This window comes from Dermacentor variabilis, chromosome 3 (genome assembly GCF_050947875.1).
Source record: "Dermacentor variabilis isolate Ectoservices chromosome 3, ASM5094787v1, whole genome shotgun sequence".
NCBI lineage: Eukaryota > Metazoa > Arthropoda > Arachnida > Ixodida > Ixodidae > Dermacentor > Dermacentor variabilis.
In genome coordinates, this window is record NC_134570.1 from 174,273,801 (window position 1) to 174,294,776 (window position 20,976).

A 20,976-nucleotide genomic window follows, 5' to 3' on the forward strand; every position below is an offset into this window, starting at 1 on the left:
GCTGCCGCGCATTTCAACCCCATGTCTTTCAGTGTGTCCTCTACAACATATAAACTTTCTGTAATCTGGTCTCTGTCTGTCCTACATTACCCTTGGCACTCCATATGGTTATGTCGTCGGCATATACCACATAACGAATACCCTCAATTTTCTCCAGATTTCTTGCAACCTTGGACATTGCTAAATTGAATAGCATGGGTGAGAGCACAGCCCTTTGGGGAGTGCCCCTATTTCCCAAATTCTTAGCTTCTGGTTTAAGCTCACCCAGCATGAGTTGTGCAGTTCGATTTCTAAGAAAGTCCTTAATCACGGTAAAAAGTCTCTTACCTAACCCCATCTCCGAGAGGAAGCCAAGTGTTGCTTCATGCTTTATACGATCAAAAACTTTTTCCAGATCCAATCTAAAAAGAGCTTGCGTATGCGCTGGGCTGGCATGTATAAGTTGATGTTTGATCAGCAGCATAGCATACTGAGTTGACAGCCCGTGACGAAAGCCGATCAAGTTGTATGGGAGGATGTCGTTCTGCTCAACGTATTTAGTGAGTCGATTTAGGATGACGTGTTCCATAGCTTTGCCTAGACATGACGTTAAGGAAATAGGACGGAGGTTGTCCAGAGTAAGTTGTTTGTCTGGCTTTGGTATGAGGATGATGTTGGCCACCCTCCATTCCTTTGCGTATACCCCTTTTCTCCAACATTCATTGAAATGTTCAGTTAGATAAGAAATTGATTCATCATCCAGATTTCTTAATATCTTGCTAGTTATTCCGCTAGCTCCAGCCGCCGATCTACTATTCAGACTGTGAAGAGCCGCCCTCACTTCACTCTCAGTGACGTCTCGGTTAAGTTCTTCACATATACCTCCCGTATATTCGAGGCTCTCGTCTCGTTCGTTTGGTTGTTTAAGTGGGAGATATTTGGCTGCGAGACTATCCATGATATCCTTCTGTGTTTTATCTTGGCTTTCCTGATGAACCAACTTAGCTATAGCTGTTCTCTTGTTTGCCCTTGTTTCATTCTCTTTGAGCAAGTGCTTGATGATGATGATATGTGGTGTTTTGTGGCGCAAGGGCCAGGTTTGGCCAAAGAGCGCCATGACATGTGGTAATGTTGAAGATGTATTATGGAAGATGTGACTTGGCTGTAAAGTGGCCTAAAAATATTCGCTGTATAGTGCGTAAAATCTACGTGCTATAAAATTATGGCGATGACTTATGACGAATACTATGAAGATTAAAATCCATCGTAGAAGAATGATGCAAATTATAAAATATATAAGATCGTAAAATTACTTGGAGCACTGCTGCCTCGACAGAGCCCTTGAAAGACAAGGGCCTAGAGGCATGTGCTATACTAAAGAGATATCGCAGCGGCATCCTCTGAAGAGAGGACCCGCTACGAAAATGTGGGGCTAAAAACATGCAAGACAACATCTTTCAGAAAACTTATGACGGCGTTGGTGTCAAATAAAGGTCCTGGGCCGAGTAGCATTGCGGGATGAAGGGGGATGTGATGCCGGTAGGCTAAAGGAAAATGTTTCTTTCTTTCATATTCAGCTTCCCGACACTCCAGGAGGACGTGGAGGACGGTCAGCCTCTCCCCGCATCTACCGCAGGTTGGAGGATCTTTTTCAGTGAGTAAGAAGTTATGTGTGCAAAATGTGTGTCCTATTCTGAGGCGACAGAATAGGACATCTGTTCGGCGCGATTTTGTAGTAGACGGCCAAAATCCTAACTGTGGTTTTATCACGTGGAGCTTATTATTTGTTTCCGCGTCCCATAGGCGTTGCCAGTGATTTCGTAGTTTCCTCCGCAAGAAGGGCTTCAGATCTGTGACAGGAACTGCAGCGGTGGGATTAGGAGAATGCCATGCAACTGACGTGGCCATCTGGTCCGCCAGAACATTACCTTCGATGGCCCTATGTCCTGGCACCCAGCATATAATCACATGCTGGTTAGATATATATGCGTTACATAAGATGGAATAGAGTTCAATTATAACAGGATTTTTGTGCTTACAGAACGATATCAAAGCCTTCACAACACTTAGGGAGTCCGTATATATAACTGATCTTTTGAGTTTTGATTTCCTTATATGCTTCACGGTCGATAATATTGCGTAGGCTTCAGCCGAAAAGATACTAGTTTCCGGATGCAGTACGCCGGATTCCGAGAAGGACGGACCGACGGCTGCATAGGACACCCCGTCGTGCGACTTCGATGCGTCTGTGTAGAACTCCGTGCAGGAGTGTTTGTGTTGGAGTTCCCGGAAATGCATTTGGATTTCAATGTCTGAAGCGTGCTTTGTAACTTGAACGAAAGATGTGTCGCATTGTATCAGCTGCCACTCCCAAGGAGGTAGCAGCTTGGCTGGATGCATTAGGCGAAGCTTGAGGAGTGGAACATGCATTTCTTCACTAAGCTCCCTCACACGCAGCGAGAAAGGCTGTCTTACGGAGGGACGATGTATGAAAGAGTGTAGCGTATGTCATTTCGTTAACGGTATTATAACACGGATGTTGAGGATTAGAGTGGACTTTCAAAAAATATGTTTGGCTGATGTATGTTCTCTGGATATGAAGTGACCACTCATTCGATTCTGCATATAAACTTTGTATGGGACTCGTTCTGAAAGCGCCCGTGGCTAAGCGGATTCCTAGATGATGGACCGGATCTAGCATCTTTAGCGCGCTCGGGGCGGCAGAATGATAGATCACGGCACCATAATCTAATCGTGACCGAATCAGGCTCTTATAGAGATTCATTAGGCACGTCCTGTCGCTACCCCACGTAGTCTGCGATAGAAGTTTCAATAGGTTCATTGTTTTCAGACATTTTTCTTTAAGATGTTTTATGTGTGGGATGAAAGTGAGTCTACTGTCACGTATAACACCTAGAAATTTGTGTTCTTTGTTTACAGGTATCTGTTGTCCACACAGCTCTAAGCAAGGATCCGGAACCAGGCCTCTCTTTCTTGTATACAGAACACAAGAACTCTTGTGAGGATTGATTTGAAATCCATTTTTCTCTGCCCACTGTGACAACTTGTTCAAACCGTGCTGTACCTGTCTCTCGCAGACTGTCAGGTTGCAGGATTTAAAACCTATTTGTATATCGTCTACGTAGACGGAATAGAAAATAGCTGGTGGTAAAGATGCACGAAGCGTGTTCATCTTTACGACAAAGAGCATGCAGCTGAGTACGCCACCCTGCGGTACCCCAGTTTCCTGTATAAATGTACGCGACAGTGCAGGACCTATTTTCACTCGAAATGTACGGTTCTCTAGGTAGCTCTCTATAGTATTTAGCATATTGCCGCGGATACCTAGCGCGGAAAGATCGCGCAGGATTCCGTACCGCCAGGTTGTGTCGTACGCTTTTTCCATATCCAGAAATACAGATAAGAAAGATTGCTTGTGCACGAAGGCATCGCGAATGCTCGCTGCGATGCGCACAAGATGGTCGGTTGTAGATCGCCCTTCCCGAAAACCACATTGAAATGGGTCAAGCATTTTACTGGACTCTAGGAGATGCACGAGACGGCGATTGATCATTTTTTCAAATACCTTACAAAGGCAACTTGTCAGGGCTATCGGGCGGTAACTTGCCACTGAGGAAGGATCTTTGCCTTGTTTCAAAACCGGGATCACAATGGCTTCTTTCCATGTAGTCGGGAAGTATCCCGCAGCCCAAATCGTGTTGAAAATTGTGACTAGTGTAGCTTGGGTGTCTTTATGTAAGTTTTTGATCATTTCATACATGATTCTGTCAGATCCCGGTGCAGAGCTCTTGCATGCGCTCAAGGCAGCTCTCAACTCGGCAATGCTAAAAGGACAGTTGTATGGTTCATTCTGTTGACATTTTCTCATGAGTGGCTTACATTCTTCTATTTGTTTATGTTTGAGAAAGGATTGCGAGTAATGGTTGGCACTTGACACGCTCTCAAAGTGCTCCCCAAGTGAGTCCGCCTGATCTTGTAGGGTATCGCCTTCTGTGTTTACCAAAGGGAGTGCATGTGCTTGTAGCCCTCTTATCCTATTGACCCTGTTCCAGGCTTTCGCCTCATCTCTGAACGAGTTAATACTCGATAGAAATTTCTGCCAACTTTCTCGTCTGGCCTGTCGGCGGGTTCGCCTGCCTTCGGATTTTACTTTTTTAAAGTTAACTAGATTCTCTGCAGTGGGAGAAGCGCGTAGCAACCCCCACGCCCTGTTCTGTTTTTTACGAGCGATCCTACAATCGTCGTTCCACCATGGGACACGCCGTTTGCAGGCCAAGCCTTTTACTTCTGATATGCATTTAAATGCGACATCTATTATGAATGCTGTAAAAAACTCGACTGCAGCGTCAATTCCTAACGAAGACAGGTCAGCCCATGAGATACTAGTTAGAGATCGAAATTTCTCCCAATCAGCTGTCTCAATCTTCCACCTAGGAGCGTATGGTGGATATTCGTTTTCTTTATATGATCTTAGCAGTATAGGGAAGTGGTCGCTACCGTAAGGGTTGTCGGTAACTTCCCATTCAAGTTCAGGCAGTACAGACGGGGAGACTATACTAAGATCTATTGACGAAAAGGATCGGTTTGCAAGAGAGTAATATGTGGGTTCTTTCTTATTGAGAAGGCACGCTCCAGAAGAAAAAAAGGAACTGTTCAACAAGGCGACCTCGCGCATCTATACGAGAGTCGCCCCACAGGGAGCTGTGCGCATTGAAATCGCCAAGAACAGCATAAGGTTCTGGCAATTGATCGATCAAGGAGTGAAATTCATGTTTGTTCAGTTGGTAATGCGGGGGTATTTAAAGGGAGCAAATGGTGATGAGTTTGTTTAGTAGGACAACTCGAACCGCCACTGCTTCAAGGGGCGTTTGTAGCTGTAAAGGTTGACACGCAATACTTCTATGAGTAAGAATCGCAACACCACCCGATGATGCGACGGCATCATCGCGATCTTTGCGATACGTAACATACGTACGGAGAAAGTTTGTGTGTTTAAATTTTAAGTGTGTCTCCTGTAAACACAGCACTTTTGGATTATGTTTGTGGATGAGTTCTTGCAAATCATCAAGGTTTCTAAGGAGACCTCTGATGTTCCATTGAATTATTTGTGTATCCATGTTTATGGTAAATTGGTGCTGTGTTTACGGAAAAGGAGTGGATGCATGCCTTATATTACAGAGCCCTTTCGAGGCCCTGTAATAGGTGTTTTGTTCTTTCTGAAGCGCTCGAGCGATTCTCGACGCTCCTCAGGCGTTTGGTGCGCCTTGGGGACAGGTGTAGTGTCCATTGCCTCCTGTGAGACGCCGGACAAGCGCTCTTGCGAGCGAGAGGTTTTCCGAGAGAGTCCTGCCCCGGAAGGCAAGACCCCTGCGCCCACCAGCCCGGAGGTCGATGGGGCTCCCTGAGGGATTTGGCTGCGCTGGCCGTTGCCAGCGCTGGAAGGGGCCTCGGAGGTTGGGGCAGCCTCGGCTGCACCCACCTTCGGGGCGGATGGTCCCTTATCCTCGGTTGACGGAGCAGCGCTATCTGCAACCGCCGCGGGGGCAGATGGCGTAACTGCCGACTCACTGCCTGTGGGTCGGACAGCCGCCGGAGGCCGTTGTGACGCTGCCCCCTTACGCGCCACGTCGGCAAAGCTGCTCTTAGACAGGTATGACACCCGCCTACGTGCCTCCTTGAAAGATATATTTTCTTTTACTTTGATTGTCACAATCTCTTTTTCTCTTTTCCAGGACGGGCAGGCGCGCGAGTATGCGGCGTGCTCGCCATCACAGTTGACACAATGTGGAGTCTTCTGGCATGTTTCGGAGGAATGTTCAGTGTCACTACACTTGGCACATGTCAGCCGGCCTCGACAGTTCTGTGAACTGTGGCCGAACCTTTGGCACTTAAGGCATCTGAGAGGATTGGGCACGTATGGCCTAACACGAAGTTTGATATAGCCGGCCTCGATGGACTCGGGGAGGACACTTGAACCGAAAGTGAGTATCAGGTGTTTCGTATTGATCTCTTTACCGTCTCGCCTGATCTTAATTCGCTTAACATTTATGACGTTCTGTTCACTAAAGCCCTCCAAGAGTTCAGCCTCAGTGAGCTCTAGCATGTCATCGTCCGAGACAACGCCGCGGGTGGTGTTCATGGTACGGTGCGGTGTTACTGTTATTTGGGTCTCGCCAAATGAGACAAGTTTCGGCAGTTTCTCGTACTGCTTCTTATCGTGGAGCTCCAAGAGAAGATCACCACTTGTCATTCTCGACGCCTTATATCCTGTTCCAAAAACTTCAGTTAAAGACTTCGAAACAAGGAACGGAGAAATGTTACGCACTAGATTGTCTGGGTTTTCTGAGTGGATCACATGATATCTAGGAAAGTTCTGGACTTGTCGTCCGAAAAACTGAAAGAGATCTTCGGTGCGCCCTCGTTTGTGAGGGCGATCAGGGAGTTTAGGAAAAGCGTTTTCCATGAGTACAGTAGGGTTTTCGGCCGCGATGCCGACCACCCACCATGGAGCCCAACTGGGGGACGTGACAGGAGTTCCTGCTGGAGAAACCCTGCCAACGCCAGCCGTACATCGCTGCTATAACCAAATACAGCATAACCAAGGCTGGCTAGCTACACAAGGTTAACCCTTGCCGCCGGGAAACTAGGAAGTGAGGAGAAGTGATGAGAAGACAGGAAAGATGAAAAAGGCGAGAGAGAAAGACGAAGATTGGAGAGGAGGACAGGAAAAGGCGACTGCCGATTTCCCCCGGGTGGGTCAGTCCGGGGGTGCCGTCTATGTGAAGCCGAGGCCGAAGAGGTGTGTTGCCTCCGCCGGGGGGCCTTAAAGGTCCAAACACCCAGCTTCGGCTCAACCCCCAGGATCCCCTTTTCCCCAGACACGGCTAAGCCGCGCACGGCTACACGCGGGAGGGTCCAACCCTCGTGTGCTCGGGTACGTGGTGTCGCAACACACCAAACGCCTGCTGACGCAGACGCCCCTGCGGGGGAGCAAGTGCTTGAGGAGGTTCGAGCTACCTCAATGTTTGAGTCTACCATCAGCCGAATTACAGCCGAATTACAGACAATGGGATGACCATTGTTGCTTCACGAGGATCTTCGAGCGATCATCAGTTTCTCTGTTTAATTGCGCTATTTTTTTTTCCTTAGCCTTCTGTTAAGTCTCTGCGTTTTCCATCTCTGCAATATAGACTGCTAGGCCTCAATCATAGGCGCCAGCCTGCTGTCCATAGCCTCAATATTTTCCTCTGTCCTGATTTCTTTAGTGGCCTCTTTGACGCCCTCTCTGAGCTGGATGACGCTTGTCTGAAGGGGCTCCTGCTCGGCATCTAGAGGCCCCACTTTCTTTCTGTTCGCCCTGATTTTTCTGAACCGATCCCAATCAGTGAATTTGAAGATTCTAGTTTCCTGTCTCGGTATGCCTATGGTTATGTGTATGATGTAATGATCGCTCCCGAGATCCATGTTTGAATTTTCCCAATTGGCTCCTCTTGAGTTGTTTACAAAAGTAAGATCTGGTGTGGAGTCCCTGCTTGTGGACGTGCCACAACGGGTGGGATATGCCGGATCAATAATCAAGCATAACCCCAGATCCATGGCGAGACTCCATAGCTCATCTCCCTTCTTTATGTTCCAAGTGCATCCCCATGTGTGATAGGGAGCATTAAAGCCCCTCCAATAATGAGCGGGGAGTATTTGGCAACCGAAAGCACCCTGTTGAAGAGTGCTCTAAACCTCTGTCTCATGTCGTTAGGACTGCTGTAAATATTCAGACAGAAAATGCTTTGCCTCTTACCTCTGCTCCTTTTAAGTATTATCTTAACTAGAATAACTTCAAACCTGGAATGTCTAAGATGAATATCATGCTCAATGTACGGCAACTTTTTGTCAATGAGGGTCGCCAACCCCTCCCTATTTTTTGTCTCTGCATATAACCTTCTACCTAGTAAGCATAATTTCGTCCGCTAAGGTTTCCTGCAGCACAATTACCTTTGGCCTTGCCTGAAATGACCTGATCACCTGTCGCAGTGCTGCTTTTTTGTGTTGGAACCCGCGACAATTCCATTGCCACACGTTAAATCCATGATTACTGTCCATTGTTATTAGGTGAGGCTGCCTTTCTATTACCCGCTATTTTCCTCTTTGTAATGGCCCCTGACAATCCAGGAATGGACTTTATACTATCCGCCTCCGATGGCAGATACTCATGGTCATCTCCTCGCGTCTAAATTTTCCTCAGTCTTTTCTCCGCCGTTAGCCCCTATTTCCACAATTTGTCCACATTAAAGTCGGTCGTTTCCACTGTCTCTCTTATCGCTTTAATTGCCTCTTTTATTTAACTGAAGGCTGAGAAGACTGACTCATCCTTGGAACTAACTGCCCTTTTTTTAGGGGCAGAAGAGCTGGATTCCCCTGGATCGTTGCTTTTGCTTACAGGTCTATCTATCTCTACTCTAGCAGGGCTCGACTGCTCTTTTTTACGAAGCTCTACTACCTGCCTGGTCAATTCTTCATTATCTTTTCTTAAAGAAGTTACTTCTTTAATTAATTGCTCTATTCTGGCATCATTGTCATCACCCACAGCAGCCGAGGCGCCCCCAGCAACCCTCGCCATACTTTGTCAGCCCAGGTGGTTCCTGGCGTCTTCTTTCCGAGGTATTGAGTCCCTTTGCACGAAGCGCACCTACGCTTCCCTTGGCTTGGAGCGCCTTCGCTCCCTGGATAGTGAACGATGCCTGGATCTGGTGCGACTCCTGGAGCGTGAGTGCTCCCTGTCCTCGGTGCGATGGTTGGGCGCCAGCTGGTGCGTCTCCGACTGCGCTCTTGTTGACGACCGAGTCCTGTTGCGCTCTCTTCGACGGAGTCGTGCGACGTATGGGATTTGAAATCTTTGCTTACAAAACTTGTCGCCGTTAGCGTGATCTCCTTCACAAAATTTACACTTAGGTACGTACACATGTTCATCTCCTGGGTTGCGAGTTCCACATTCCCTGCACTGAACAAAGTCAGGTGTTGGACACACATCAGAGTGGTGCCCCATCCTTCCGCGGATGAAACAGACGTCGAATTGCTTCCTGTAAAGGTAGCACCTCACTAGTGTGGATCCGTACCTGACAAAATGGGGCACTTTGAGTCTATCGAAAAGTACAATGACCGATCCCGACGTCTTGATGCGCTTGGCAGTCAGCGCAAGCGGGTTCAAGTCATGCACGATATTTCTTGTTATCATAGCTTGCGAGTCTCTGATGTCCACTCTTCGGATGACGCCTTTGCATGTGGCATGTGGTGCCGCTTCGTATGCATTTACCTCGTATTCCGCTTCCATAATCTAGAAAGACTCCATTCTAACGTACTTCGCAGCATGTTCGGGCTTAGGTGTGCTGGCTACGATGATATTTTGAGTGAAGTTTGAGCAGACAACATCTACAGGGGCCTCCTCTTCCGTTAGGCCGCACGCCTCGATGACAGCGGAACCAATCGTGATGGTACTCACCTTGTTCAAATTGAGCCCTCCTCGAGGTCATATAATGATATTTCTGTGCTCCTCAGGCCGTTGAGGCATCCTCGATTCGATTTAATAATTCGATTCTTAACCATTCAACCGAAGGCGGTGCCCTTGCTCTATGCTCTCGCTGATTACGTGGCAATGTGCTCTCCTCATCCACACCCTTTGCGCTAGCTCGTGATTTCCGGCCAGCCACTACTTGCGAGCCGAAGTCGTCCTGAACATTGTTTCCTTCATTTCCAGCAAAATATTCATCTTCCATGTTTGTATCCGCCATGGCTGCCGTCAGGTGGGCTTACTAGGCCCAACAAAGGCCCTACTCCTCACTAAGGAGCAGAAAACGTTCCGTAAAATTTTGAAAATACAAGCCCCACCTCGAATCTTGGTGTGAGTAGATTCACCGTCGCTTCTTCTCGTTGTACTCTCAAAATTGGCGAGCGGAGCACGGAAAAAGAAACGGAGCCGATGCTTCCACGTTTGCACTGCTCGGCGCTTCTTATTCCCCCACCTAGTTTAGGGCATGTGAAGAAGGATATAGACTCATGTCTTCTCTCTCCTTCTTTCCCTTCCCCATCCCACTGCATACGTGTAGGGTAGCAAATTGGACTCGCTCTGGTTAAACTTCCTACCTTTCCTTCCTCCCTTCTCTCTTCTCTTCACTATGTCAATTTCTTTGAGATTTGTTGCTTGTCATCCCTGTGCATATGCTCTACATCAGATTTATTCGGTTTTGTTTTACATTTTTCCATACGTTCACAACAATTTTGATAATGTTTGCAATTTCTAACTCCTCCTGACAAAACTTGCGCATGCTCCATGCGGACAAGCCGATAAGCCGGCAACATGTCGCCGTGAGGCTAAACAGGACTACGCTGAACCTGTTGGCGAACCGTTATTTTATTTATTTATTTATTCCATAGTGCTAGTCTGGTGCAAGGCTTTAGTCAGCAGTCAGAACACGTTACTTTTTTTGCCAAAATAGTCGCAACATTTACCATCACAAAGGCTTGGTGAAAAAATAGAAAAATAATTGAACACAGAGAAAGAAACATACATTATCTATAATGAAATGCATCAATATACAACCAATACAATGAGAAAAAAAATCAGGATTGGTTCGTGAGTGCATTTATACATAGTTAGACTGTTTCACGTGCTACAGCATCAGCTGGTAGCCAATGCCATCGACGGGTTGCTCTCTGAAAAAAAAGATGTCTTTTTTTGTTATCCTTCATGGTTGCTTAGTGGCTATGGTGTTTGGCTGCTAAGCAGGATGTCACGCGACCGAATCCCGACCACCGCGGCCGCATTTCGTTGGGGGCGAAATGCCAAAGCACCCGTGTACTTAGATTAATAATAATAATATTTGGCGTTTAACGTGCCAAAACCACTTTCTGATTATGAGGCACGCCGTAGTGGAGGACTCCGGAAATTTTGACCACCTGGGGTTCTTTAACGTGCACCTAAATCTAAGCACACGGGTGTTTTCGCATTTCGCCCCCATCGAAATGCGGCCGCCGTGGCCGGGATTCGATCCCGCGACCTCGTGCTCAGCAGCCCAACACCATAGCCACTGAGCAACCACGGCGGGTTGTACTTAGATTCAGGCGCACAGTAAAGAACTGCAGGTGGTTCAAATTCCCGGAGTCCACCACATCGGCGTGCCTCATGATCAGATCGTGGTTTTGGCATGTAAAACCTCGTAATTTAATTTTTAACTTCAAATTTATTAATATTTATTAATTCCTCCAAACTATAATTAAAAACATCAGCGTAACAGAATGAATATAGCATAAATAAATATTGTTTTTTTGCTGAATAAGTGAAACTTCGCTTATACTGTATAATGATCGGATCAGCTTCATCGAAACATGAGTGTGCCATTTGCTTTAAATGAATACCCGACGATGTCAACCATCTGTTGAATTGTAGAGTGATGTCGACTGCGACATGTATGCATGCATTCACGGGTCTGTGTACTGAATGACATCATTGCCAGTTACAGCCTAAGCCAAGAAGCATGCGAGAGCAATAACGTTTAATTCTAACTGAAAAGCTTATCCCCGCTAGGCGCGTGGCATGCTACTAAATATAAGCATTATGACGGAAGCAATAAAAGGAAAGCAAAACAAGAAGAAGCATATGCCGACTGATAAGTGCGAGAAGTCCCTCCGAGCGGCCGCTGCTTCTTCGGTGAGATATTATTTTCTGTTTTCTTCGCAGAATCAGTGCTGTGTTCAGACTTCACTGTTGTCCAGGGAGAACAGACATCCCGTGGGATTCCTGTGTGCTAAAGATCACGCACAATATCGCGTGGTTTGGCTGCGCTCCACAGAGCATCTACGCCAACCACGGCGGTAGGGAGCAAAGAACACCGGCACGAGCCATATGTCCGACAGCGCGTTCCTAGGCGCATGCGTGCCGCAGAATCGGCGCCGCACTCGGAAGTGCCACAACAAGCGCCCAATGTCATCAAGCCGGCGACGCTAGTTTTCGACGCTGCCCTACCTTCCAGCGCACCTTCAGTGAATACGGCTGAGACAAGCGAAAGTGAAGCCAAGAAAGCACGGGTTGACGACGAAAAAACATCTACCTATGATCTAAGTGAAGATGAATATATAGACTGCGACGAAACGCCGTTCTCCTTGGTACCGTATAAAAAGAAGCGGCCTGAGGGAATTCCAGTTGTTTTTCGTCCCTCACAGGAATTAATGAATGTTTGATGTTTTATGGCGCAAGGGCCAAGTATGGCCAAAGAGCGCCATGTCCGTGTTGATGAGTTTGCAGTGAAATCATGAGTTTGATGAAGTTGGTGTGACGTGGCTGTAGAGGGGCCTTAAAAATGGTCGCGCTAAAGTGCGCAAAATCTATATAATAAGATTATGGCGATGACTTATGACGTGTACCATGAACAGTAAGATGCATTTAAATAGAATGATACGATGCGTAAAAATATATAAGGTTATAAGATATGCTAGAGCACTGCTGCCTCCTTAGAGCCCTTGAAGAACAAGGGCCTGGAGGCATGTGCTATGCAAAACTGTTATCGCAGTGGCATCCTCTGGACCGAGGATGCTCTACGAATTTAATGGGCATATAACGTGTAGTACGACATCATTTAAATAGTTGAGGATTGCCTTGGTGTCAAAAAGCGGTTCCTTGCCGAGAAACATAGCCGGGTGTAGGGGGATGTTGTAATGGTAAGCAAGCGGAAAATGTTTCTTTCTCTCCGTTTCGGCTTCCCGACACTCCAGGAACACGTGGAGGACGGTAAGCCTCTCACCGCATCTACCACAGATTGGAGGTTCACTTCCAGTAAGCAGATAATTATGGGTGCCAAATGTGTGTCCTATTCTGAGGCGACAGAATAGGACATCTGTTCGCCGAGATCTTGTTGGGGAGGGCCAGAAACATAACTGTGGCTTTATAACGTGCAGTTTATTATCTATCTCTGCGTCCCACATGCGTTGCCAGTGGTTTCGCAGTTTCTTTCGTATGCAAGGTTTCAGATCTGTGAAGGGCACCAAAGCAGTATTATTAACGGCAGGGAGTGCAATTGACGTAGCCATCTGGTCTGGCAAAGCGTTACCTTCGATTCCCCTGTGGCCGGGTACCCAGCATATGATGATTTGCTGGTTAGATAGATAAGCTTTGCACATGACGGAATAGACCTCAGTAAGTACAGGATTTTTATGTTTGTAGGGTGACATTAAGGCCTTCACCACACTTAGGGAGTCTGTATATATAACGGCTTTTTGGAGTTTTGCTTTCTTTATATGCTTTACAGCCGACCATACAGCGTAGGCCTCTGCCGTAAAGATACTTGTTTTTGGATGTAGTACATCGGATTCCGAAAAAGAAGGACCAACGGATGCATATGATACTCCGCCATGTGACTTGGAAGCGTCTGTGTAGAACTCTGTGCATGAGTGTTTGTACTGAAGTTCTAGGAAATGCATTCGAATTTCAACCTCTGGAGCATGCTTTGAAACTTTTACAAAGGATACGTCGCATTCTATGACCTGCGAGTCCCAAAGAGGTAAACGCTTGGGTGGGCGCATTAAGCGGTGCTCCAGGAGCGGGACATGCATTTCATCGCTAAGCTCCTTCACACGCAGCGAGAAAGGCTGTCTTATGGACGGACGGTTGCGGAAAAGTGTAGCATACGTCATATCGGTAATGGTAATAAAACATGGGTGTTCAGGAATGGAATGCACTTTAAGGAAATAAGTAAAGCTGACGTATGATCTCTGTAAGTGGAGCGGCCACTCATTCGATTTGGCATATAGGCTTTCGATCGGGCTTGTTCTGAAAGCACCAGTGGCTAGGCGGATACCTAGATGATGGACAGGATCCAGCATCCTTAGCGCGCTCGGGGCGGCAGAGTTATACACTACGGCCCCATAATCCAATCGTGACCGTATTAGGCTCTTGTAGAGATTCATTAGACACTTTCTGTCACTACCCCACGTAGTCTTGGATAGCAGTTTCATTAAGTTCATTGTTTTTAGACATTTTTCTTTGAGATATTTGATGTGTGGAATGAAAATGAGTCTATCGTCAAGTACAATACCTAGGAATTTGTGCTCTTTGTTGATAGGAATTTGTTGTCCACGCAGTTCTAAGCAAGGATCCGGGACCAGGCCTCTCTTTCGTTTAAAAAGAACACAAGAACTTTTGCGAGGATTGATTTTAAATCCGTTTTTCTCTGCCCATTTTGATACTTTGTTCAAACGATGCTGTACCTGCCTCTCGCACGCTGCGAGGTTACAGGATTTAAAAGCTATTTGAATGTCGTCCACATAGATAGAGTAAAAAATGGCCGGAGGTAATGAAGCACGAAGCGTGTTCATCTTCACTATAAAGAGCGTGCAGCTAAGCACGCCTCCCTGGGGTACACCAGTTTCTTGTGTAAAAGGACGTGACAGTACACTGCCGACTTTTACACGGAATGTGCGATTGGACAAATAGCTTTCTATGAGGCTTAGCATATTACCGTGAATGCCCATTTCTGCCAAGTCTCTTAAGATCCCGTATCGCCACGTTGTGTCGTATGGCTTCTCCATATCGAGGCATATGGAGTGTACAAATGCGTCACGGATGTTTGCCTCAATACGTACAAGGTGATCAGTTGTGGAGCGCCCTTCCCTGAAGCCACACTGATAGGGATCAAGTATTTTGTTCTGTTCAAGGAAATGGATGAGGCGTCGATTTATCATTTTTTCAAATACCTTACACATGCAACTTGTGAGGGCTATCGGGCGGTAGCTTGCCACTGAGGAAGGATCTTTGCCTTGTTTTAAAACAGGGACCACAATGGCTTCTTTCCATGCGGTCGGAAGGTACCCTGCGTCCCAGATAGTGTTGAAAAGTGTAAGTAGTGTAACTTGCGTGTCATTGTGTAAGTTTTTCAGCATTTCATACATGATTCTGTCAGATCCCTGTGCGGAGCTCTTGCATGCGCTCAAGGCAGCTCTAAACTCTGCAATACTAAAAGGACGGTTGTATGGTTGATTTTGACGACATTTTCTGTTGAAAGGCTTCTATTTGTTTGTATTTGAGGAAGGATTGTGAATAATTTGCTGAACTTGACACGTTCTCAAAATACTCCCCAAGTGAGTCTGCCTGGTCTTGGAGTGTATAGCCCTGTGTGTTTACCAGAGGGAGTGAATATGTTTGGCGCCCTCTGATCCTATTTACCCTGTTCCAGGCTTTGGCCTCATCTCTGAACGAGTTAATACTGGATAAAAACTTGTGCCAACTTTCTCTTTTGGCCTGTCGGCGGGTTCGCCTGCCTTGGGACTTTACTTTTTTAAAGTTCATAAGATTCTCTGCTGTGGGAGAAGCGCGTAGCAACCCCCACGCCTTGTTCTGATTCTTACGGGCGATCCTACATTCGCTGTTCCACCATGGTACATGTCGTTTGCATGCCAGACCACTTACTTCGGATATGCATTTTGCTGCGGCATCTATTATGAATGATGTAAGATAATCCACGGCAGCATCAATTTCTAAAGATGGAATGTCGGCCCATGAGATGCTGGTGAGAGTTCGAAATTTCTCCCAGTCGGCTGTGTCTATCTTCCACCTAGGAGTTTGTGGAGGATATTCGTTTTCTTTACATGTTATTATCAATATGGGGAAGTCGTCACTTCCGTAAGGATTGTTGGTAACTTCCCATTCGAGTTCGGGCAGTATGGATGGAGAAACTATGCTGAGATCAATTGAAGAGAAGGTTTTGTTTGCAAGACAGTAATATGTGGCTTCCTTCTTATTGAGAAGGCACGCACCAGAAGAGAAAAGGAACTGTTCAACAAGACGCCCTCGCGCATCTATACGAGAGTCGCCCCACAGGCAACTGTGCGCATTGAAGTCGCCAAGAACAACGTAAGGTTCAGGCAATTCGTCTATAAAGGACTGAAATTCATGTTTGTTTAAGTTATAATGTGGGGGTATGTAAAGTGAACAAATGGTAATGAGTCTGTTTAGGAGAACCGCCCGAACCGCCACTGCTTCAAGAGGCGTTTGTAGCTGTAAATGTTGACACGCAACGCTTTTATGGATGACAATGGCAACACCGCCCGATGATGCGACACCATCATCGCGATCTTTACGAAAGGTTATATACTGTCGGAGAAAGTTTGTGTGTTTTGATTGTAGGTGTGTTTCCTGTAAACACAGCACTTTTGGATTGTGTTGGTGGATGAGTTCTTGTACATCATCAAGGTTTCTCAGAAGACCTCTGACATTCCATTGTATGATTTGTGTATCCATATTTAATGTGAATTGGTGCTGTGTATACGGAAACAGAAATGATGAATTAGATTACAGTGCTCTTGCGAGGCCCTGTAACCGGGGTTTTGCCTTTTTTGGAGCGTTCGAGGGAGCCTCGCCGCTCCTTAGGCGCTTGGTGCGCCGTGGAGATAGGTGTTGTGTCCATTGCCTCTTGTGAGGCGCCGGACACGCGCTCTTGCGAGCGAGAAGTTTTTCGGGAGAGTCTCACCTCGGAAGGCGAGACCCCTGCGCCCACGAGCCCGGAGGTCGGTGGGGCTCCCTGTGGAATTAGGCTGCGCCGGCTGTTGCCACCGCTGGGAGGGGTCGGGGAGGTCGAGACAGCCTCGGCTGCGCCTACCTTCGTGGCCGCTAGCGGTCCTGCGGGATCGCTGCGTGCAGCGCAGGTTGCCGCAGATAACTCTTGTGGGGCCGGCAACCCAAGGGTAGCCGGGCCTGGTTGCTGGTTGGATGGAGTAGGCTTACCTACTTCCACCCTGGGGGCAGGAGCCAAAGGTGCCTACTCGCTGCACGCGGGCAGGGCACTCGGCGATTGCCGCTGCGACGCTGCCCCCCGACGCGCCGCATCAGCATAAGGTGTGCTGTGGAAAGGTGAACACCGTTTACGGGCTTCCTTAAACGAAATATTTTCCTTGACTTTAAGGGTGATTATATCTTTTTCTTTCTTCCAGTTCGGACAGGAGCGCGAGTAAGCTGGATGGTCACCACTGCAGTTCACACAGTGAGGTGTGCCACTGCAGTTCTCGGAGGGGTGGCCCTGCACTCCACACTTTGCACAAGTTGTTTGACTATGGCAGCTCTGCGAGCCATGGCCGAACCTCTGACATTTGAAACACCTTCTAGGGTTGGGGATATATGGTCGAACATTTAATCTGATGTATCCTGTTTCAATCGTTTCTGGCAGTACGCTGGATGCAAATGTTAGGGTAAGATGCTTTGTGGGGATTTCCTTATTGTCCCGTCTAATTATAATACGCTTTACATCGGTCACATTTTGATCTTTCCACCCTTCCAGCAGTTCAGCTTCTGTCAAATCCTGAAGGTCTGCCTCTGAGACGACTCCGCGTGAGCTGTTCATTGATCGGTGTGGTGTAACAGAAACTGGAATGTTGCCAAAGGTCACCAGACTGTCTAGCTTTTCGTATTGATTTTTCTGTGGGATCTCAAGAAGAAGATCTCCACTTGCCATTTTCGTCACCTTGTAACCTGACCCTAAGGCTTCGCTCAAAGATTTTGAAACTATAATGGTGAAATTAGTCTGGCCTGTTTTACAGCATTCTCACTATGTACAACATGGTATTTCGGGTAGTTCTCTTTGGTGCGGGTCAAATATGAATTTATGTCATCGGTGCGTCCCCTCTTCTGAGGGTGGCGATCAAGTAGGCGGGGAAATGCGGGTGTTCCCATAATTTGTTAGTTCGTTTTCGGCAGCAATGGCGGCCACCCACCACGGAGCCCAACATGGGGACCCTGCAGGCATTAACGTGTAAGGCTGCAGGCGCCAACCGTACATTGCCACTATAACCTAATATATTATACCCAAGGGAGGGCACATACACAAGGTTAACCCTAGCCGCCGTGAAGAAAGGAAGTAGATGGAATAGAGAAGAAGACAGGAAAGATGTAAAAGTGGGAGAGAAAGTCGAAGATTTGAGAGGAGGACAGGAAAAGGCGACTGCCGATTTCCTCCAGCTGGGTCAGTCTGGAGGTGCCGTCTATGTGAAGCCGAGGCCGAAGAGGTGTGTTGCCTCCGCCGGGGGGCCTTAAAGGTCCAAGCACCCAGCATCGGCTCAACCTCCAGGATCCCCCTTTCCCCAGACACGGCTAAGCCGCGCACGGCTACACGCGGGAGGGTCCAACCCTTGTGTGCTCGGGTACGTGGCCTCACAGGAAGGACGCAACTTCTGGCAAGGGAATCCAAACCGAGCTGCGTCGGAAATTGTCTCCGCGGCAAAAGAAAAAGTGCAGTCTTTCCGCGTGAATGGAGATGGAAGTTTCTCTGTCAACGTTACTTCAGTCTCATCTGCAAGACATCTACTGTCGATGAGCGAAGTGGCTGGTTTGGAAGTCAAGCCATTCATTCCGGCGTGTTATACCAAGAATGTTAACGAGATACGCCATGTGCCAATTGAGAATATGGAAGAACAACTGGTTAACTTCCTGAAGGATTTCGGAGTCACATCTGCCCGTCGTCAGGCACGCTACAATCGCCAAGACGACGGAGCGGTAGAATCACGACCTCTGAGAAGCGTCATCCTCCATTTCAGAGAAGACAAACCAGTGCCGCAACGGTGCATTTAGGTTTCACGAGTCACCCCGTAGAAGAATATCATGGCCCTGCTCTAAGATGCTACAACTACCAGAGATTTGGACACCTATCGAAGAACTGCCGCAGTCAGCGTCGCTGCAAGATATGCTCAGAGAACCACAACCATTCAGAGTGCAAGTCTGTGCGTCAGCCAAAGTGGGCCAACTGTGGCGGAAACCATACAGCTTCCTACACCGGGTGCCCTTAGAGCAGAGCTGCTTCAAGGTTACGCAGACATGAGTTAAAATACGGAAGGCTGCTTCCTCGTAATGCGCCCCCACCCAACCTTGATGCTGTAAGATGCGCGCCTCCAACTCCTAACAAAGGAAAAGAGCAAGGGGTCCATATGAGCTATTCTGCAGCTCTAAAGCACTCAGGGGCGCTATAACGTAAAACTATTCCAAACTTTTCTATTCCAATTCTGCAATCAGCCCACCGCGATTGGTCAAAACTTTTTTGGACCACCCCCACTTCACCTGTCTGTCACGCGACGTCACGAAAAACGCGATAGCTCCCCATCTCATATGACGTGTACACACTGATTATGCATAATTTCACCGAACAAAACAAAAATAGTTATTTCTGATTCGACGCCTTTTTGCCATTAGCTCTCGGCTATTCGTCAAAAGTTTTCGGGCTGCACCCACTTCACCTGCCTCTCATGCGACGTCACAAAACCGCAATAACTCACCGCGTCATAGTGACGTGTATGCGATAAATATGCATTAATATGCCGAACAAAATTGAATTTCCTTCTCAATAGCCGCAGGCTGCCCCGTTCCGAAAGGAATAAAGGATGGCTGCCACCGATAGCTCCGGCACTGGCTACTCGCCCTAACGCAGAGCATGGGTTTAGTTGCGTGTAATAAAACGTTTTGCGTGGCCATGTAACATTTTCGGGAACGTTCGGCACGTTTATAACCTCGTTCTGCTAACTGTTCTTTGCTGAGGATCCGTTTTAGCGTCATTCTTAAGCTTCCAATGCATGCCGCCGCGATTGTCGACGAGCCACCGCAAGCTAAGAAAGAGAAAGCGGACCAATCGCTGACGCCGGCACCACCCTCTTCATCCGGTTATCCGTATTCAGTGCAGTGGCTCGGCCCCATCGAATCCCTTTCCACTTGATCATGCTCCTCGCCTCTTGTGAACCAATTAGATAAGACAAGCCGCTCAGTGCAGGCAATGTTATTCGTTTTTCAAGCAAACAAAAGTGAGCTCCTACGAACGAGGAAAGCGTTTGGTTGGTTTGTTCAGACAACCCTTCGGGTGACTGCCCGATGCTTGCGTCGGCGGTTACGTAAATTTGACGTCAGGAAATTGGAATAAAACATATTGGAATAGTTTTACGTTATACGGCCACAGCGTCCTGACAGCGAGCGGCATGATCCACCTTCAGAGAATGCTACTCATCTTGCCCAGGCTTCGAGTGAAATTCGCCGACCTTCTCAGCAACGCCCTCAGCCACTGAACAGCAACCTCATCTAATATCTGAGCGACTACCTCAGCATTCGCCTCAACCAAACCACTCATCCCAGCGACCATCTCAGTCAACTCTTCAGCGACCTGCTTCGAGCACGCATGGAGCTTCAGCGTCGTTTGGTGATTACGCGTATTTACCCGTAGCACAGATGATCTTGCCCATGCTATTCACAGCTCTGCGTGCAATTCTAAGTGCCACTCCACAAGCAAACAACCTACCAGAGGTAAAAGCACTGCTTTCTATGGAATCGCTGGTGCTTCCACAACCACCAACAGCTCCACGGCAGGCTTACAATGAATAATCGTTACAACAATGTTTTCGTATTTCAGTGCAATGCTAATAGCCTTCGAAATAAGTCAGCTGATTTTCGCAAACTACTAGCTCAACATAGCTTTCCTGTTTTATGTATACAGGAGGCAGGCGTAAGAGACGACTTTCGCCTTTCAAACTATGTTATATATAAGTCATCGCGCATTGTTGGAAGTAGCAGAGCGATGTTATGCGTGAGAAAGGACCTGCCGTCCTATTTAATACAGTCGAGCGATTTAAATATACCGGAGTTCGTAGCATGCAAGATATCTTTTAGAAACACAAGCGTCACAGTGAGCAGTCTGCATCTACAATGTGCTAGCAAAATATCAGTAGGCAGCTTGGTGAATGTGTTTGATATCGCAAACTCACATGTGATGGTTTGTTGGGCTTCAACGCACATAACGTCATCTGGGGCAGTGAATATAACGATTCCCGTGGAAGCATCATAGAGTCTGCCGCAGAAAAAAGTAATCCGATCGTGTTAAATGACAGCTCTCCAACGTTCTTGCGGGGGTTTTGTTACACAAGCTGTATAGATGTTACGCTCTGCTCACAATACCTTCTTGATGTCGTTGAATG